This window comes from Ambystoma mexicanum, chromosome 10, assembly GCF_040938575.1.
Source record: "Ambystoma mexicanum isolate Mex_15411 chromosome 10, UKY_AmexF1_1, whole genome shotgun sequence".
Classification (NCBI taxonomy): Eukaryota; Metazoa; Chordata; class Amphibia; order Caudata; family Ambystomatidae; genus Ambystoma; species Ambystoma mexicanum.
In genome coordinates, this window is record NC_090932.1 from 1536267734 (window position 1) to 1536288842 (window position 21109).

At 50.7% G+C, this 21109-nt stretch overlaps 6 non-coding genes across 6 annotated transcripts; all 6 read right to left on the reverse strand.

Moving 5' to 3' along the window:
* Positions 1-2487: 2487 nt before the first annotated feature.
* Positions 2488-2628, reverse strand: LOC138496455 (U4 spliceosomal RNA). Its single transcript, XR_011277965.1, has one exon. It is a non-coding gene; the product is annotated as a U4 spliceosomal RNA (small nuclear RNA).
* Positions 2629-6136: 3508 nt separating this feature from the next.
* Positions 6137-6277, reverse strand: LOC138496695 (U4 spliceosomal RNA). Its single transcript, XR_011278183.1, has one exon. It is a non-coding gene; the product is annotated as a U4 spliceosomal RNA (small nuclear RNA).
* Positions 6278-9785: 3508 nt separating this feature from the next.
* Positions 9786-9926, reverse strand: LOC138496456 (U4 spliceosomal RNA). Its single transcript, XR_011277966.1, has one exon. It is a non-coding gene; the product is annotated as a U4 spliceosomal RNA (small nuclear RNA).
* Positions 9927-13434: 3508 nt separating this feature from the next.
* LOC138496457 (U4 spliceosomal RNA) lies at positions 13435-13575 on the reverse strand. The gene has a single exon (XR_011277967.1). It is a non-coding gene; the product is annotated as a U4 spliceosomal RNA (small nuclear RNA).
* A 3508-nt stretch (positions 13576-17083) lies between these two features.
* LOC138496458 (U4 spliceosomal RNA) lies at positions 17084-17224 on the reverse strand. The gene has a single exon (XR_011277968.1). It is a non-coding gene; the product is annotated as a U4 spliceosomal RNA (small nuclear RNA).
* Positions 17225-20732: 3508 nt separating this feature from the next.
* LOC138496461 (U4 spliceosomal RNA) lies at positions 20733-20873 on the reverse strand. The gene has a single exon (XR_011277970.1). It is a non-coding gene; the product is annotated as a U4 spliceosomal RNA (small nuclear RNA).
* Positions 20874-21109: the final 236 nt, after the last annotated feature.

Genomic DNA, 21109 nt, shown 5'->3' on the forward strand with positions numbered 1-21109 from the left:
TACTTTTAAAAAAGAAATGGAATGTTGGTAGGTAAACCTCCTGGAAATGTGTGGGGCTATCCCGCACACATTTCCCAATGGACACTGCACAACAAACACATAGTCAAGTGCACTCTGGGGGACACAGTCTACCGGTGCGGTCCTCCTGTCACATTTAGCTGCAATGTGACAGCCATGGGTACATCAAAGCATCTCTGAAGGGGGAAGGCAACGCCTTCCTCCGGCCCTGGTCAGCCTACTTAAAATAGCAAAGGCTCCATCGATATGCTCTGCCTATTGTTAGGTTCTCTCTGATGGCAGCGCATACTGATGAGAGTTAAGTGAAGCAGGCCTGCCAAGAGGCCTGTTCACAGAACTAACACAGGGCAGGAAACCCCAACACCTTTTTCATATGCAATGTGTCAGCTTGAAGCTAGCTCCCACCCCTCTGTATGAAGGCCATTGAATGTCATGTGTGGAACAACTGTTTACAGTAGGCAACCGCTGCAGGGCCACCCCCTTTCAGAGGGAAGATATATGTGATTTGATGCAGACAGTCTGCTCTCGAGCTCAATTAACCAGAGAGCCACTTTGATCCACAGGAGACAGGAAGATGGGTGCGGCTTAGTAGTACATGTTGTCACCCCTTACCTTTCCTGTTGCAAAGCACTCTGGTCATGACCTTACGCATGACAGAAGATTGGTGGTGGGGACCCAGGATTGGGTCTTTAAGGTAGGCTTAGCATGCTCCAATCACTGGGGCCCATTTGGCTTTAAAAGAGGGCTGAGCCCCTCACTAAGCAGATCATCCGACGACTTCAAAAGGAGTACGAAGAAGGACTCATTCGGACCCTCGGTGATGGTACAGTCTGCCTCACGGCTTCCGCCAGTGAAGGAAGTCCAGGATTTCCAAGAGGGAAGCAAAATACCTCCCAAAACATCTCCCAGGGAACAGAGGGAGATACCCGACTCAGAGGATCCATCAAGCAGCACCAGAACCGGTACCCAGCCAGCACACAGCGTGCCCTGCTAGGTTAAGCCAGCAAGCTTCCTAGGTGGGAAGTGCCAGAGAGTCTCTGAACAAAGGACAAGGCCGTTGCCGGCAAACACTCTTCTCAGCTTTGGGTCGGCCGCCTTAAACGTCGACCCAAGCATTGAGAAGAAGCTCGGAGGAGTGCCACAACAAGCATCAACCAGCGTCCATCTTTTAAGGACTTTTTCGAAGCAGTCGAGCTCTCAAACTGCGACCGGCTGCACCACTGTGGCTGTTCTCACGCTGCAGTCACTAAAGCCGTCTGAGAACCCTCGACCAGCGTTCCAGATCCACCAACCAGCACACAGACAACGATTCTTCACCCCGAGCCGCCGGGTAGGGCAGCCTGCAGCCGTCCGCCCAGCCTCGCTTACCAAACTGCCTGCCCACTGATATCCGCATCTGTCGTCCCTCTTGAACTCTGTCGCCGGAGCTACAAAGCATGCTGGAAGCCACTCGATGCTGTCGAATACCAAGATCATCTCAAACACCAGTTACATTGTGGTTCTGTCCCCCTGGTCCTTCTCCGAAGGCCCTTAGTGACATTTACGACCTCTTGCTCCCTTGCTGCTGCAGCCAAATAACCTTGAACAGTTCAGACTGATTGCTTTACCGACTGCACTCCTGTCAGTATCCAGAGTGCATCCCTCTCCTTTGTGAAACTGTCTGTCCCCTGTTTTCCTTTATAGGGTGGGTTGTATTTTGTAGTGTGTTAGAACTGTCTGTTGTATTAATACTAAAGTAGATATTTGTATACAACCTTGACTGGACAGTCCCTTTTATCAGTGGGTCACAATTGTTTTTTCGCTCTGTTGCAACTAACCAGCCTGACGTTCCGTCCACTGTTAGGACCCCTTCCGGTGTACTAGAGGTGTGGGACTGATTGATGGTCTAGAAAGCGATATTCCTCCCTGGACCACTAGTGCCCCGGAAGTTGATTCGTCACACCAAGAGAGGTCGGGTTGTTGACTCCACGTGAATATGTGTCTATAGAATGCATGGGGACAGAAATGCCCTTTTGCCTCTCTTGGGAAGACTGAGATGGTGAGCGAAGGCCAAAGGTAAAGCGACCCCGCTGCTGCGGTTGGCTTCAGTGGCAGCCAGACCTCCCTGAGTAACCATCCAACAATCTGATGACTTTCGCAAGAGCAGATGTGGCAAAGAGGATCGAAGGCAGACAGGTCACTGTCTGCTAGGTTCTGAAAGCTCATGGTTTTCATGTCGTGAGATCAGGAAGGCAGCGAGACAACTGAGGCGCTTAACGCACCTGCTGCATGGTCACGGTTCCATAGACTTCGCTGCGCCGCTTGGAGTTTACGAATGCGCTAGCTTCTGGAAGTAAACCCCTTTGTTGGGGTAGGCCACGAGAGAACAAAGAATAGAAGGGATGGGTTCCGAAAAACACACCCCTCTTGCTAGGTCTTCTCCAGTGGAGTAAAAGCGTCATTGTCTCCTTTTCAAACAAATCGGTTCAGCCTCCGTAGAGACTGTCAAAAATTACCAATTCCAGCTATATTTCAAGCTGTCATGGCGGGGTATTGGGTAAAGTTTTCAATAAGCAATAATCGCGCCTCGGTTAAACCTCATGAGCTACGATACTGCCACTGCGCAAAGCTAAAGCACCTGACCCAGAGGCCCGTGCGCCCCGGGAATGGATTCCCATTTAACTTGCACTGATCCCAGCAAGCTCCATCCTGAGCATCCTTTGTCAAACTCATAAAACCGCCTGGATTCAAGTGCCGAGATTTGTTGAGGTGAACACCTGTATCATCTTGCGCTCACCAAACTGACAGCAAATATAGTAGCAAGGTATGCATAGGATTCTGGGAGTAAACATGCAAATGAGCAGGCTGCTACCTGTGCGCTCTTTCCCTTAGCATGATCGGTGGCCTGTTGGCAAGTGACCCCGCCCTCCTGAGAGATTATTGGGCAGGCCGCTGCCAAGGCAACATGCGAGAGGCTTGAGAATGCAAAGAGCCATTGGAGGATTGCACAGGAGCGAGGACAGCATCGAGAAATGGGCTCCTTTGGGGACAGGTGAAGTGATGCTCCACCAGGACGACCAGCTGTTTCTGCAGTGCAGCCAGGACATTGACAAGAAGTGAATCAATTTGTCTCTGAGCGTTCCAACTGTTGACCAAACCATTACAATTTCGATACATTTCCATGCCATCACATACCTACCTGTTTGTGATAATTGCACTTGTCCTTGAAAATAGACCCGAGTTTGCAGGGGACTCTGGGAAAAGTGAAAAGGTCCTATGTAATTCACGTCTTGTACCCTGTCTCATAGGGCGGACCCTGCAATTCTACTTCCACTCCACTGCCAAAAATGAAGCGGCCTTGCCCTGTTCAGGCTTTTTGCTGTAGCCCCTGGGCCTTTGCAGAGCCATCTGCTTAGTGTGGCTCTGCCACTGAGGTCAGAAGAGAACATTTAGCCTGAGAAACGGCTGTCTGTGTGTGCAGCTTGGAGAAGACACTGTTGCCATGGGAAAGACATGCCTGTTTGCTGTGCAAATGAAGTGCAGACACAGACAGAAGAGACCACTTGACTGGTAGGAATTGAAGAACCTGACCAAGAGTGAGGAATTAGACCATCCGCACGGGGAGTGTGCGCTCCGCCTGGGCTGGTTTGATACTTTTAAAAAAGAAATGGAATGTTGGTAGGTAAACCTCCTGGAAATGTGTGGGGCTATTCCGCACACATTTCCCAATGGACACTGCACAACAAACACATAGTCAAGTGCACTCTGGGGGACACAGTCTACCGGTGCGGTCCTCCTGTCACATTTAGCTGCAATGTGACAGCCATGGGTACATCAAAGCATCTCTGAAGGGGGAAGGCAACGCCTTCCTCCGGCCCTGGTCAGCCTACTTAAAATAGCAAAGGCTCCATCGATATGCCCTGCCTATTGTTAGGTTCTCTCTGATGGCAGCGCATACTGATGAGAGTTAAGTGAAGCAGGCCTGCCAAGAGGCCTGTTCACAGAACTAACACAGGGCAGGAAACCCCAACACCTTTTTCATATGCAATGTGTCAGCTTGAAGCTAGCTCCCACCCCTCTGTATGAAGGCCATTGAATGTCATGTGTGGAACAACTGTTTACAGTAGGCAACCGCTGCAGGGCCACCCCCTTTCAGAGGGAAGATATATGTGATTTGATGCAGACAGTCTGTTCTCGAGCTCAATTAACCAGAGAGCCACTTTGATCCACAGGAGACAGGAAGATGGGTGCGGCTTAGTAGTACATGTTGTCACCCCTTACCTTTCCTGTTGCAAAGCACTCTGGTCATGACCTTACGCATGACAGAAGATTGGTGGTGGGGACCCAGGATTGGGTCTTTAAGGTAGGCTTAGCATGCTCCAATCACTGGGGCCCATTTGGCTTTAAAAGAGGGCTGAGCCCCTCACTAAGCAGATCATCCGACGACTTCAAAAGGAGTACGAAGAAGGACTCATTCGGACCCTCGGTGATGGTACAGTCTGCCTCACGGCTTCCGCCAGTGAAGGAAGTCCAGGATTTCCAAGAGGGAAGCAAAATACCTCCCAAAACATCTCCCAGGGAACAGAGGGAGATACCCGACTCAGAGGATCCATCAAGCAGCACCAGAACCGGTACCCAGCCAGCACACAGCGTGCCCTGCTAGGTTAAGCCAGCAAGCTTCCTAGGTGGGAAGTGCCAGAGAGTCTCTGAACAAAGGACAAGGCCGTTGCCGGCAAACACTCTTCTCAGCTTTGGGTCGGCCGCCTTAAACGTCGACCCAAGCATTGAGAAGAAGCTCGGAGGAGTGCCACAACAAGCATCAACCAGCGTCCATCTTTTAAGGACTTTTTCGAAGCAGTCGAGCTCTCAAACTGCGACCGGCTGCACCACTGTGGCTGTTCTCACGCTGCAGTCACTAAAGCCGTCTGAGAACCCTCGACCAGCGTTCCAGATCCACCAACCAGCACACAGACAACGATTCTTCACCCCGAGCCACCGGGTAGGGCAGCCTGCAGCCGTCCGCCCAGCCTCGCTTACCAAACTGCCTGCCAACTGATATCCGCATCTGTCGTCCCTCTTGAACTCTGTCGCCGGAGCTACAAAGCATGCTGGAAGCCACTCGATGCTGTCGAGTACCAAGATCATCTCAAACACCAGTTACATTGTGGTTCTGTCCCCCTGGTCCTTCTCCGAAGGCCCTTAGTGACATTTACGACCTCTTGCTCCCTTGCTGCTGCAACCAAATAACCTTGAACAGTTCAGACTGATTGCTTTACCGACTGCACTCCTGTCAGTATCCAGAGTGCATCCCTCTCCTTTGTGAAACTGTCTGTCCCCTGTTTTCCTTTATAGGGTGGGTTGTATTTTGTAGTGTGTTAGAACTGTCTGTTGTATTAATACTAAAGTAGATATTTGTATACAACCTTGACTGGACAGTCCCTTTTATCAGTGGGTCACAATTGTTTTTTCGCTCTGTTGCAACTAACCAGCCTGACGTTCCGTCCACTGTTCGGACCCCTTCCGGTGTACTAGAGGTGTGGGACTGATTGATGGTCTAGAAAGCGATATTCCTCCCTGGACCACTAGTGCCCCGGAAGTTGATTCGTCACACCAAGAGAGGTCGGGTTGTTGACTCCACGTGAATATGTGTCTATAGAATGCATGGGGACAGAAATGCCCTTTTGCCTCTCTTGGGAAGACTGAGATGGTGAGCGAAGGCCAAAGGTAAAGCGACCCCTCTGCTGCGGTTGGCTTCAGTGGCAGCCAGACCTCCCTGAGTAACCATCCAACAATCTGATGACTTTCGCAAGAGCAGATGTGGCAAAGAGGATCGAAGGCAGACAGGTCACTGTCTGCTAGGTTCTGAAAGCTCATGGTTTTCATGTCGTGAGATCAGGAAGGCAGCGAGACAACTGAGGCGCTTAATGCACCTGCTGCATGGTCACGGTTCCATAGACTTCGCTGCGCCGCTTGGAGTTTACGAATGCGCTAGCTTCTGGAAGTAAACCCCTTTGTTGAGGGTAGGCCACGAGAGAACAAAGAATAGAAGGGATGGGTTCCGAAAAACACACCCCTCTTGCTAGGTCTTCTCCAGTGGAGTAAAAGCGTCATTGTCTCCTTTTCAAACAAATCGGTTCAGCCTCCGTAGAGACTGTCAAAAATTACCAATTCCATCTATATTTCAAGCTGTCATGGCGGGGTATTGGGTAAAGTTTTCAATAAGCAATAATCGCGCCTCGGTTAAACCTCATGAGCTACGATACTGCCACTGCGCAAAGCTAAAGCACCTGACCCAGAGGCCCGTGCGCCCCGGGAATGGATTCCCATTTAACTTGCACTGATCCCAGCAAGCTCCATCCTGAGCATCCTTTGTCAAACTCATAAAACCGCCTGGATTCCAGTGCCGAGATTTGTTGAGGTGAACACCTGTATCATCTTGCGCTCACCAAACTGACAGCAAATATAGTAGCAAGGTATGCATAGGATTCTGGGAGTAAACATGCAAATGAGCAGGCTGCTACCTGTGCGCTCTTTCCCTTAGCATGATCGGTGGCCTGTTGGCAAGTGACCCCGCCCTCCTGAGAGATTATTGGGCAGGCCGCTGCCAAGGCAACATGGGAGAGGCTTGAGAATGCAAAGAGCCGTTGGAGGATTGCACAGGAGCGAGGACAGCATCGAGAAATGGGCTCCTTTGGGGACAGGTGAAGTGATGCTCCACCAGGACGACCAGCTGTTTCTGCAGTGCAGCCAGGACATTGACAAGAAGTGAATCAATTTGTCTCTGAGCGTTCCAACTGTTGACCAAACCATTACAATTTCGATACATTTCCATGCCATCACATACCTACCTGTTTGTGATAATTGCACTTGTCCTTGAAAATAGACCCGATTTTGCAGGGGACTCTGGGAAAAGTGAAAAGGTCCTATGTAATTCACGTCTTGTACCCTGTCTCATAGGGCGGACCCTGCAATTCTACTTCCACTCCACTGCCAAAAATGAAGCGGCCTTGCCCTGTTCAGGCTTTTTGCTGTAGCCCCTGGGCCTTTGCAGAGCCATCTGCTTAGTGTGGCTCTGCCACTGAGGTCAGAAGAGAACATTTAGCCTGAGAAACGGCTGTCTGTGTGTGCAGCTTGGAGAAGACACTGTTGCCATGGGAAAGACATGCCTGTTTGCTGTGCAAATGAAGTGCAGACACAGACAGAAGAGACCACTTGACTGGTAGGAATTGAAGAACCTGACCAAGAGTGAGGAATTAGACCATCCGCACGGGGAGTGTGCGCTCCGCCTGGGCTGGTTTGATACTTTTAAAAAAGAAATGGAATGTTGGTAGGTAAACCTCCTGGAAATGTGTGGGGCTATCCCGCACACATTTCCCAATGGACACTGCACAACAAACACATAGTCAAGTGCACTCTGGGGGACACAGTCTACCGGTGCGGTCCTCCTGTCACATTTAGCTGCAATGTGACAGCCATGGGTACATCAAAGCATCTCTGAAGGGGGAAGGCAACGCCTTCCTCCGGCCCTGGTCAGCCTACTTAAAATAGCAAAGGCTCCATCGATATGCCCTGCCTATTGTTAGGTTCTCTCTGATGGCAGCGCATACTGATGAGAGTTAAGTGAAGCAGGCCTGCCAAGAGGCCTGTTCACAGAACTAACACAGGGCATGACACCCCAACACCTTTTTCATATGCAATGTGTCAGCTTGAAGCTAGCTCCCACCCCTCTGTATGAAGGCCATTGAATGTCATGTGTGGAACAACTGTTTACAGTAGGCAACCGCTGCAGGGCCACCCCCTTTCAGAGGGAAGATATATGTGATTTGATGCAGACAGTCTGTTCTCGAGCTCAATTAACCAGAGAGCCACTTTGATCCACAGGAGACAGGAAGATGGGTGCGGCTTAGTAGTACATGTTGTCACCCCTTACCTTTCCTGTTGCAAAGCACTCTGGTCATGACCTTACGCATGACAGAAGATTGGTGGTGGGGACCCAGGATTGGGTCTTTAAGGTAGGCTTAGCATGCTCCAATCACTGGGGCCCATTTGGCTTTAAAAGAGGGCTGAGCCCCTCACTGAGCAGATCATCCGACGACTTCAAAAGGAGTACGAAGAAGGACTCATTCGGACCCTCGGTGATGGTACAATCTGCCTCACGGCTTCCGCCAGTGAAGGAAGTCCAGGATTTCCAAGAGGGAAGCAAAATACCTCCCAAAACATCTCCCAGGGAACAGAGGGAGATACCCGACTCAGAGGATCCATCAAGCAGCACCAGAACCGGTACCCAGCCAGCACACAGCGTGCCCTGCTAGGTTAAGCCAGCAAGCTTCCTAGGTGGGAAGTGCCAGAGAGTCTCTGAACAAAGGACAAGGCCGTTGCCGGCAAACACTCTTCTCAGCTTTGGGTCGGCCGCCTTAAACGTCGACCCAAGCATTGAGAAGAAGCTCGGAGGAGTGCCACAACAAGCATCAACCAGCGTCCATCTTTTAAGGACTTTTTCGAAGCAGTCGAGCTCTCAAACTGCGACCGGCTGCACCACTGTGGCTGTTCTCACGCTGCAGTCACTAAAGCCGTCTGAGAACCCTCGACCAGCGTTCCAGATCCACCAACCAGCACACAGACAACGATTCTTCACCCCGAGCCGCCGGGTAGGGCAGCCTGCAGCCGTCCGCCCAGCCTCGCTTACCAAACTGCCTGCCAACTGATATCCGCATCTGTCGTCCCTCTTGAACTCTGTCGCCGGAGCTACAAAGCATGCTGGAAGCCACTCGATGCTGTCGAGTACCAAGATCATCTCAAACACCAGTTACATTGTGGTTCTGTCCCCCTGGTCCTTCTCCGAAGGCCCTTAGTGACATTTACGACCTCTTGCTCCCTTGCTGCTGCAACCAAATAACCTTGAACAGTTCAGACTGATTGCTTTACCGACTGCACTCCTGTCAGTATCCAGAGTGCATCCCTCTCCTTTGTGAAACTGTCTGTCCCCTGTTTTCCTTTATAGGGTGGGTTGTATTTTGTAGTGTGTTAGAACTGTCTGTTGTATTAATACTAAAGTAGATATTTGTATACAACCTTGACTGGACAGTCCCTTTTATCAGTGGGTCACAATTGTTTTTTCGCTCTGTTGCAACTAACCAGCCTGACGTTCCGTCCACTGTTCGGACCCCTTCCGGTGTACTAGAGGTGTGGGACTGATTGATGGTCTAGAAAGCGATAGTCCTCCCTGGACCACTAGTGCCCCGGAAGTTGATTCGTCACACCAAGAGAGGTCGGGTTGTTGACTCCACGTGAATATGTGTCTATAGAATGCATGGGGACAGAAATGCCCTTTTGCCTCTCTTGGGAAGACTGAGATGGTGAGCGAAGGCCAAAGGTAAAGCGACCCCTCTGCTGCGGTTGGCTTCAGTGGCAGCCAGACCTCCCTGAGTAACCATCCAACAATCTGATGACTTTCGCAAGAGCAGATGTGGCAAAGAGGATCGAAGGCAGACAGGTCACTGTCTGCTAGGTTCTGAAAGCTCATGGTTTTCATGTCGTGAGATCAGGAAGGCAGCGAGACAACTGAGGCGCTTAATGCACCTGCTGCATGGTCACGGTTCCATAGACTTCGCTGCGCCGCTTGGAGTTTACGAATGCGCTAGCTTCTGGAAGTAAACCCCTTTGTTAAGGGTAGGCCACGAGAGAACAAAGAATAGAAGGGATGGGTTCCGAAAAACACACCCCTCTTGCTAGGTCTTCTCCAGTGGAGTAAAAGCGTCATTGTCTCCTTTTCAAACAAATCGGTTCAGCCTCCGTAGAGACTGTCAAAAATTACCAATTCCAGCTATATTTCAAGCTGTCATGGCGGGGTATTGGGTAAAGTTTTCAATAAGCAATAATCGCGCCTCGGTTAAACCTCATGAGCTACGATACTGCCACTGCGCAAAGCTAAAGCACCTGACCCAGAGGCCCGTGCGCCCCGGGAATGGATTCCCATTTAACTTGCACTGATCCCAGCAAGCTCCATCCTGAGCATCCTTTGTCAAACTCATAAAACCGCCTGGATTCCAGTGCCGAGATTTGTTGAGGTGAACACCTGTATCATCTTGCGCTCACCAAACTGACAGCAAATATAGTAGCAAGGTATGCATAGGATTCTGGGAGTAAACATGCAAATGAGCAGGCTGCTACCTGTGCGCTCTTTCCCTTAGCATGATCGGTGGCCTGTTGGCAAGTGACCCCGCCCTCCTGAGAGATTATTGGGCAGGCCGCTGCCAAGGCAACATGGGAGAGGCTTGAGAATGCAAAGAGCCATTGGAGGATTGCACAGGAGCGAGGACAGCATCGAGAAATGGGCTCCTTTGGGGACAGGTGAAGTGATGCTCCACCAGGACGACCAGCTGTTTCTGCAGTGCAGCCAGGACATTGACAAGAAGTGAATCAATTTGTCTCTGAGCGTTCCAACTGTTGACCAAACCATTACAATTTCGATACATTTCCATGCCATCACATACCTACCTGTTTGTGATAATTGCACTTGTCCTTGAAAATAGACCCGATTTTGCAGGGGACTCTGGGAAAAGTGAAAAGGTCCTATGTAATTCACGTCTTGTACCCTGTCTCATAGGGCGGACCCTGCAATTCTACTTCCACTCCACTGCCAAAAATGAAGCGGCCTTGCCCTGTTCAGGCTTTTTGCTGTAGCCCCTGGGCCTTTGCAGAGCCATCTGCTTAGTGTGGCTCTGCCACTGAGGTCAGAAGAGAACATTTAGCCTGAGAAACGGCTGTCTGTGTGTGCAGCTTGGAGAAGACACTGTTGCCATGGGAAAGACATGCCTGTTTGCTGTGCAAATGAAGTGCAGACACAGACAGAAGAGACCACTTGACTGGTAGGAATTGAAGAACCTGACCAAGAGTGAGGAATTAGACCATCCGCACGGGGAGTGTGCGCTCCGCCTGGGCTGGTTTGATACTTTTAAAAAAGAAATGGAATGTTGGTAGGTAAACCTCCTGGAAATGTGTGGGGCTATCCCGCACACATTTCCCAATGGACACTGCACAACAAACACATAGTCAAGTGCACTCTGGGGGACACAGTCTACCGGTGCGGTCCTCCTGTCACATTTAGCTGCAATGTGACAGCCATGGGTACATCAAAGCATCTCTGAAGGGGGAAGGCAACGCCTTCCTCCGGCCCTGGTCAGCCTACTTAAAATAGCAAAGGCTCCATCGATATGCCCTGCCTATTGTTAGGTTCTCTCTGATGGCAGCGCATACTGATGAGAGTTAAGTGAAGCAGGCCTGCCAAGAGGCCTGTTCACAGAACTAACACAGGGCAGGAAACCCCAACACCTTTTTCATATGCAATGTGTCAGCTTGAAGCTAGCTCCCACCCCTCTGTATGAAGGCCATTGAATGTCATGTGTGGAACAACTGTTTACAGTAGGCAACCGCTGCAGGGCCACCCCCTTTCAGAGGGAAGATATATGTGATTTGATGCAGACAGTCTGTTCTCGAGCTCATTTAACCAGAGAGCCACTTTGATCCACAGGAGACAGGAAGATGGGTGCGGCTTAGTAGTACATGTTGTCACCCCTTACCTTTCCTGTTGCAAAGCACTCTGGTCATGACCTTACGCATGACAGAAGATTGGTGGTGGGGACCCAGGATTGGGTCTTTAAGGTAGGCTTAGCATGCTCCAATCACTGGGGCCCATTTGGCTTTAAAAGAGGGCTGAGCCCCTCACTGAGCAGATCATCCGACGACTTCAAAAGGAGTACGAAGAAGGACTCATTCGGACCCTCGGTGATGGTACAGTCTGCCTCACGGCTTCCGCCAGTGAAGGAAGTCCAGGATTTCCAAGAGGGAAGCAAAATACCTCCCAAAACATCTCCCAGGGAACAGAGGGAGATACCCGACTCAGAGGATCCATCAAGCAGCACCAGAACCGGTACCCAGCCAGCACACAGCGTGCCCTGCTAGGTTAAGCCAGCAAGCTTCCTAGGTGGGAAGTGCCAGAGAGTCTCTGAACAAAGGACAAGGCCGTTGCCGGCAAACACTCTTCTCAGCTTTGGGTCGGCCGCCTTAAACGTCGACCCAAGCATTGAGAAGAAGCTCGGAGGAGTGCCACAACAAGCATCAACCAGCGTCCATCTTTTAAGGACTTTTTCGAAGCAGTCGAGCTCTCAAACTGCGACCGGCTGCACCACTGTGGCTGTACTCACGCTGCAGTCACTAAAGCCGTCTGAGAACCCTCGCCCAGCGTTCCAGATCCACCAACCAGCACACAGACAACGATTCTTCACCCCGAGCCGCCGGGTAGGGCAGCCTGCAGCCGTCCGCCCAGCCTCGCTTACCAAACTGCCTGCCAACTGATATCCGCATCTGTCGTCCCTCTTGAACTCTGTCGCCGGAGCTACAAAGCATGCTGGAAGCCACTCGATGCTGTCGAGTACCAAGATCATCTCAAACACCAGTTACATTGTGGTTCTGTCCCCTTGGTCCTTCTCCGAAGGCCCTTAGTGACATTTACGACCTCTTGCTCCCTTGCTGCTGCAACCAAATAACCTTGAACAGTTCAGACTGATTGCTTTACCGACTGCACTCCTGTCAGTATCCAGAGTGCATCCCTCTCCTTTGTGAAACTGTCTGTCCCCTGTTTTCCTTTATAGGGTGGGTTGTATTTTGTAGTGTGTTAGAACTGTCTGTTGTATTAATACTAAAGTAGATATTTGTATACAACCTTGACTGGACAGTCCCTTTTATCAGTGGGTCACAATTGTTTTTTCGCTCTGTTGCAACTAACCAGCCTGACGTACTGTCCACTGTTCGGACCCCTTCCGGTGTACTAGAGGTGTGGGACTGATTGATGGTCTAGAAAGCGATATTCCTCCCTGGACCACTAGTGCCCCGGAAGTTGATTCGTCACACCAAGAGAGGTCGGGTTGTTGACTCCACGTGAATATGTGTCTATAGAATGCATGGGGACAGAAATGCCCTTTTGCCTCTCTTGGGAAGACTGAGATGGTGAGCGAAGGCCAAAGGTAAAGCGACCCCTCTGCTGCGGTTGGCTTCAGTGGCAGCCAGACCTCCCTGAGTAACCATCCAACAATCTGATGACTTTCGCAAGAGCAGATGTGGCAAAGAGGATCGAAGGCAGACAGGTCACTGTCTGCTAGGTTCTGAAAGCTCATGGTTTTCATGTCGTGAGATCAGGAAGGCAGCGAGACAACTGAGGCGCTTAATGCACCTGCTGCATGGTCACGGTTCCATAGACTTCGCTGCGCCGCTTGGAGTTTACGAATGCGCTAGCTTCTGGAAGTAAACCCCTTTGTTGAGGGTAGGCCACGAGAGAACAAAGAATAGAAGGGATGGGTTCCGAAAAACACACCCCTCTTGCTAGGTCTTCTCCAGTGGAGTAAAAGCGTCATTGTCTCCTTTTCAAACAAATCGGTTCAGCCTCCGTAGAGACTGTCAAAAATTACCAATTCCAGCTATATTTCAAGCTGTCATGGCGGGGTATTGGGTAAAGTTTTCAATAAGCAATAATCGCGCCTCGGTTAAACCTCATGAGCTACGATACTGCCACTGCGCAAAGCTAAAGCACCTGACCCAGAGGCCCGTGCGCCCCGGGAATGGATTCCCATTTAACTTGCACTGATCCCAGCAAGCTCCATCCTGAGCATCCTTTGTCAAACTCATAAAACCGCCTGGATTCCAGTGCCGAGATTTGTTGAGGTGAACACCTGTATCATCTTGCGCTCACCAAACTGACAGCAAATATAGTAGCAAGGTATGCATAGGATTCTGGGAGTAAACATGCAAATGAGCAGGCTGCTACCTGTGCGCTCTTTCCCTTAGCATGATCGGTGGCCTGTTGGCAAGTGACCCCGCCCTCCTGAGAGATTATTGGGCAGGCCGCTGCCAAGGCAACATGGGAGAGGCTTGAGAATGCAAAGAGCCATTGGAGGATTGCACAGGAGCGAGGACAGCATCGAGAAATGGGCTCCTTTGGGGACAGGTGAAGTGATGCTCCACCAGGACGACCAGCTGTTTCTGCAGTGCAGCCAGGACATTGACAAGAAGTGAATCAATTTGTCTCTGAGCGTTCCAACTGTTGACCAAACCATTACAATTTCGATACATTTCCATGCCATCACATACCTACCTGTTTGTGATAATTGCACTTGTCCTTGAAAATAGACCCGATTTTGCAGGGGACTCTGGGAAAAGTGAAAAGGTCCTATGTAATTCACGTCTTGTACCCTGTCTCATAGGGCGGACCCTGCAATTCTACTTCCACTCCACTGCCAAAAATGAAGCGGCCTTGCCCTGTTCAGGCTTTTTGCTGTAGCCCCTGGGCCTTTGCAGAGCCATCTGCTTAGTGTGGCTCTGCCACTGAGGTCAGAAGAGAACATTTAGCCTGAGAAACGGCTGTCTGTGTGTGCAGCTTGGAGAAGACACTGTTGCCATGGGAAAGACATGCCTGTTTGCTGTGCAAATGAAGTGCAGACACAGACAGAAGAGACCACTTGACTGGTAGGAATTGAAGAACCTGACCAAGAGTGAGGAATTAGACCATCCGCACGGGGAGTGTGCGCTCCGCCTGGGCTGGTTTGATACTTTTAAAAAAGAAATGGAATGTTGGTAGGTAAACCTCCTGGAAATGTGTGGGGCTATCCCGCACACATTTCCCAATGGACACTGCACAACAAACACATAGTCAAGTGCACTCTGGGGGACACAGTCTACCGGTGCGGTCCTCCTGTCACATTTAGCTGCAATGTGACAGCCATGGGTACATCAAAGCATCTCTGAAGGGGGAAGGCAACGCCTTCCTCCGGCCCTGGTCAGCCTACTTAAAATAGCAAAGGCTCCATCGATATGCCCTGCCTATTGTTAGGTTCTCTCTGATGGCAGCGCATACTGATGAGAGTTAAGTGAAGCAGGCCTGCCAAGAGGCCTGTTCACAGAACTAACACAGGGCAGGAAACCCCAACACCTTTTTCATATGCAATGTGTCAGCTTGAAGCTAGCTCCCACCCCTCTGTATGAAGGCCATTGAATGTCATGTGTGGAACAACTGTTTACAGTAGGCAACCGCTGCAGGGCCACCCCCTTTCAGAGGGAAGATATATGTGATTTGATGCAGACAGTCTGTTCTCGAGCTCAATTAACCAGAGAGCCACTTTGATCCACAGGAGACAGGAAGATGGGTGCGGCTTAGTAGTGCATGTTGTCACCCCTTACCTTTCCTGTTGCAAATCACTCTGGTCATGACCTTACGCATGACAGAAGATTGGTGGTGGGGACCCAGGATTGGGTCTTTAAGGTAGGCTTAGCATGCTCCAATCACTGGGGCCCATTTGGCTTTAAAAGAGGGCTGAGCCCCTCACTGAGCAGATCATCCGACGACTTCAAAAGGAGTACGAAGAAGGACTCATTCGGACCCTCGGTGATGGTACAGTCTGCCTCACGGCTTCCGCCAGTGAAGGAAGTCCAGGATTTCCAAGAGGGAAGCAAAATACCTCCCAAAACATCTCCCAGGGAACAGAGGGAGATACCCGACTCAGAGGATCCATCAAGCAGCACCAGAACCGGTACCCAGCCAGCACACAGCGTGCCCTGCTAGGTTAAGCCAGCAAGCTTCCTAGGTGGGAAGTGCCAGAGAGTCTCTGAACAAAGGACAAGGCCGTTGCCGGCAAACACTCTTCTCAGCTTTGGGTCGGCCGCCTTAAACGTCGACCCAAGCATTGAGAAGAAGCTCGGAGGAGTGCCACAACAAGCATCAACCAGCGTCCATCTTTTAAGGACTTTTTCGAAGCAGTCGAGCTCTCAAACTGCGACCGGCTGCACCACTGTGGCTGTTCTCACGCTGCAGTCACTAAAGCCGTCTGAGAACCCTCGACCAGCGTTCCAGATCCACCAACCAGCACACAGACAACGATTCTTCACCCCGAGCCGCCGGGTAGGGCAGCCTGCAGCCGTCCGCCCAGCCTCGCTTACCAAACTGCCTGCCAACTGATATCCGCATCTGTCGTCCCTCTTGAACTCTGTCGCCGGAGCTACAAAGCATGCTGGAAGCCACTCGATGCTGTCGAGTACCAAGATCATCTCAAACACCAGTTACATTGTGGTTCTGTCCCCCTGGTCCTTCTCCGAAGGCCCTTAGTGACATTTACGACCTCTTGCTCCCTTGCTGCTGCAACCAAATAACCTTGAACAGTTCAGACTGATTGCTTTACCGACTGCACTCCTGTCAGTATCCAGAGTGCATCCCTCTCCTTTGTGAAACTGTCTGTCCCCTGTTTTCCTTTATAGGGTGGGTTGTATTTTGTAGTGTGTTAGAACTGTCTGTTGTATTAATACTAAAGTAGATATTTGTATACAACCTTGACTGGACAGTCCCTTTTATCAGTGGGTCACAATTGTTTTTTCGCTCTGTTGCAACTAACCAGCCTGACGTTCCGTCCACTGTTAGGACCCCTTCCGGTGTACTAGAGGTGTGGGACTGATTGATGGTCTAGAAAGCGATAGTCCTCCCTGGACCACTAGTGCCCCGGAAGTTGATTCGTCACACCAAGAGAGGTCGGGTTGTTGACTCCACGTGAATATGTGTCTATAGAATGCATGGGGACAGAAATGCCCTTTTGCCTCTCTTGGGAAGACTGAGATGGTGAGCGAAGGCCAAAGGTAAAGCGACCCCTCTGCTGCGGTTGGCTTCAGTGGCAGCCAGACCTCCCTGAGTAACCATCCAACAATCTGATGACTTTCGCAAGAGCAGATGTGGCAAAGAGGATCGAAGGCAGACAGGTCACTGTCTGCTAGGTTCTGAAAGCTCATGGTTTTCATGTCGTGAGATCAGGAAGGCAGCGAGACAACTGAGGCGCTTAATGCACCTGCTGCATGGTCACGGTTCCATAGACTTCGCTGCGCCGCTTGGAGTTTACGAATGCGCTAGCTTCTGGAAGTAAACCCCTTTGTTGAGGGTAGGCCACGAGAGAACAAAGAATAGAAGGGATGGGTTCCGAAAAACACACCCCTCTTGCTAGGTCTTCTCCAGTGGAGTAAAAGCGTCATTGTCTCCTTTTCAAACAAATCGGTTCAGCCTCCGTAGAGACTGTCAAAAATTACCAATTCCAGCTATATTTCAAGCTGTCATGGCGGGGTATTGGGTAAAGTTTTCAATAAGCAATAATCGCGCCTCGGTTAAACCTCATGAGCTACGATACTGCCACTGCGCAAAGCTAAAGCACCTGACCCAGAGGCCCGTGCGCCCCGGGAATGGATTCCCATTTAACTTGCACTGATCCCAGCAAGCTCCATCCTGAGCATCCTTTGTCAAACTCATAAAACCGCCTGGATTCCAGTGCCGAGATTTGTTGAGGTGAACACCTGTATCATCTTGCGCTCACCAAACTGACAGCAAATATAGTAGCAAGGTATGCATAGGATTCTGGGAGTAAACATGCAAATGAGCAGGCTGCTACCTGTGCGCTCTTTCCCTTAGCATGATCGGTGGCCTGTTGGCAAGTGACCCCGCCCTCCTGAGAGATTATTGGGCAGGCCGCTGCCAAGGCAACATGGGAGAGGCTTGAGAATGCAAAGAGCCATTGGAGGATTGCACAGGAGCGAGGACAGCATCGAGAAATGGGCTCCTTTGGGGACAGGTGAAGTGATGCTCCACCAGGACGACCAGCTGTTTCTGCAGTGCAGCCAGGACATTGACAAGAAGTGAATCAATTTGTCTCTGAGCGTTCCAACTGTTGACCAAACCATTACAATTTCGATACATTTCCATGCCATCACATACCTACCTGTTTGTGATAATTGCACTTGTCCTTGAAAATAGACCCGATTTTGCAGGGGACTCTGGGAAAAGTGAAAAGGTCCTATGTAATTCACGTCTTGTACCCTGTCTCATAGGGCGGACCCTGCAATTCTACTTCCACTCCACTGCCAAAAATGAAGCGGCCTTGCCCTGTTCAGGCTTTTTGCTGTAGCCCCTGGGCCTTTGCAGAGCCATCTGCTTAGTGTGGCTCTGCCACTGAGGTCAGAAGAGAACATTTAGCCTGAGAAACGGCTGTCTGTGTGTGCAGCTTGGAGAAGACACTGTTGCCATGGGAAAGACATGCCTGTTTGCTGTGCAAATGAAGTGCAGACACAGACAGAAGAGACCACTTGACTGGTAGGAATTGAAGAACCTGACCAAGAGTGAGGAATTAGACCATCCGCACGGGGAGTGTGCGCTCCGCCTGGGCTGGTTTGATACTTTTAAAAAAGAAATGGAATGTTGGTAGGTAAACCTCCTGGAAATGTGTGGGGCTATCCCGCACACATTTCCCAATGGACACTGCACAACAAACACATAGTCAAGTGCACTCTGGGGGACACAGTCTACCGGTGCGGTCCTCCTGTCACATTTAGCTGCAATGTGACAGCCATGGGTACATCAAAGCATCTCTGAAGGGGGAAGGCAACGCCTTCCTCCGGCCCTGGTCAGCCTACTTAAAATAGCAAAGGCTCCATTGATATGCCCTGCCTATTGTTAGGTTCTCTCTGATGGCAGCGCATACTGATGAGAGTTAAGTGAAGCAGGCCTGCCAAGAGGCCTGTTCACAGAACTAACACAGGGCAGGAAACCCCAACACCTTTTTCATATGCAATGTGTCAGCTTGAAGCTAGCTCCCACCCCTCTGTATGAAGGCCATTGAATGTCATGTGTGGAACAACTGTTTACAGTAGGCAACCGCTGCAGGGCCACCCCCTTTCAGAGGGAAGATATATGTGATTTGATGCAGACAGTCTGTTCTCGAGCTCATTTAACCAGAGAGCCACTTTGATCCACAGGAGACAGGAAGATGGGTGCGGCTTAGTAGTACATGTTGTCACCCCTTACCTTTCCTGTTGCAAAGCACTCTGGTCATGACCTTACGCATGACAGAAGATTGGTGGTGGGGACCCAGGATTGGGTCTTTAAGGTAGGCTTAGCATGCTCCAATCACTGGGGCCCATTTGGCTTTAAAAGAGGGCTGAGCCCCTCACTGAGCAGATCATCCGACGACTTCAAAAGGAGTACGAAGAAGGACTCATTCGGACCCTCGGTGATGGTACAGTCTGCCTCACGGCTTCCGCCAGTGAAGGAAGTCCAGGATTTCCAAGAGGGAAGCAAACTACCTCCCAAAACATCTCCCAGGGAACAGAGGGAGATACCCGACTCAGAGGATCCATCAAGCAGCACCAGAACCGGTACCCAGCCAGCACACAGCGTGCCCTGCTAGGTTAAGCCAGCAAGCTTCCTAGGTGGGAAGTGCCAGAGAGTCTCTGAACAAAGGACAAGGCCGTTGCCGGCAAACACTCTTCTCAGCTTTGGGTCGGCCGCCTTAAACGTCGACCCAAGCATTGAGAAGAAGCTCGGAGGAGTGCCACAACAAGCATCAACCAGCGTCCATCTTTTAAGGACTTTTTCGAAGCAGTCGAGCTCTCAAACTGCGACCGGCTGCACCACTGTGGCTGTTCTCACGCTGCAGTCACTAAAGCCGTCTGAGAACCCTCGACCAGCGTTCCAGATCCACCAACCAGCACACAGACAACGATTCTTCACCCCGAGCCGCCGGGTAGGGCAGCCTGCAGCCGTCCGCCCAGCCTCGCTTACCAAACTGCCTGCCAACTGATATCCGCATCTGTCGTCCCTCTTGAACTCTGTCGCCGGAGCTACAAAGCATGCTGGAAGCCACTCGATGCTGTCGAGTACCAAGATCATCTCAAACACCAGTTACATTGTGGTTCTGTCCCCCTGGTCCTTCTCCGAAGGCCCTTAGTGACATTTACGACCTCTTGCTCCCTTGCTGCTGCAACCAAATAACCTTGAACAGTTCAGACTGATTGCTTTACCGACTGCACTCCTGTCAGTATCCAGAGTGCATCCCTCTCCTTTGTGAAACTGTCTGTCCCCTGTTTTCCTTTATAGGGTGGGTTGTATTTTGTAGTGTGTTAGAACTGTCTGTTGTATTAATACTAAAGTAGATATTTGTATACAACCTTGACTGGACAGTCCCTTTTATCAGTGGGTCACAATTGTTTTTTCGCTCTGTTGCAACTAACCAGCCTGACGTTCCGTCCACTGTTCGGACCCCTTCCGGTGTACTAGAGGTGTGGGACTGATTGATGGTCTAGAAAGCGATATTCCTCCCTGGACCACTAGTGCCCCGGAAGTTGATTCGTCACACCAAGAGAGGTCGGGTTGTTGACTCCACGTGAATATGTGTCTATAGAATGCATGGGGACAGAAATGCCCTTTTGCCTCTCTTGGGAAGACTGAGATGGTGAGCGAAGGCCAAAGGTAAAGCGACCCCTCTGCTGCGGTTGGCTTCAGTGGCAGCCAGACCTCCCTGAGTAACCATCCAACAATCTGATGACTTTCGCAAGAGCAGATGTGGCAAAGAGGATCGAAGGCAGACAGGTCACTGTCTGCTAGGTTCTGAAAGCTCATGGTTTTCATGTCGTGAGATCAGGAAGGCAGCGAGACAACTGAGGCGCTTAATGCACCTGCTGCATGGTCACGGTTCCATAGACTTCGCTGCGCCGCTTGGAGTTTACGAATGTGCTAGCTTCTGGAAGTAAACCCCTTTGTTGAGGGTAGGCCACGAGAGAACAAAGAATAGAAGGGATGGGTTCCGAAAAACACACCCCTCTTGCTAGGTCTTCTCCAGTGGAGTAAAAGCGTCATTGTCTCCTTTTCAAACAAATCGGTTCAGCCTCCGTAGAGACTGTCAAAAATTACCAATTCCAGCTATATTTCAAGCTGTCATGGCGGGGTATTGGGTAAAGTTTTCAATAAGCAATAATCGCGCCTCGGTTAAACCTCATGAGCTACGATACTGCCACTGCGCAAAGCTAAAGCACCTGACCCAGAGGCCCGTGCGCCCCGGGAATGGATTCCCATTTAACTTGCACTGATCCCAGCAAGCTCCATCCTGAGCATCCTTTGTCAAACTCATAAAACCGCCTGGATTCCAGTGCCGAGATTTGTTGAGGTGAACACCTGTATCATCTTGCGCTCACCAAACTGACAGCAAATATAGTAGCAAGGTATGCATAGGATTCTGGGAGTAAACATGCAAATGAGCAGGCT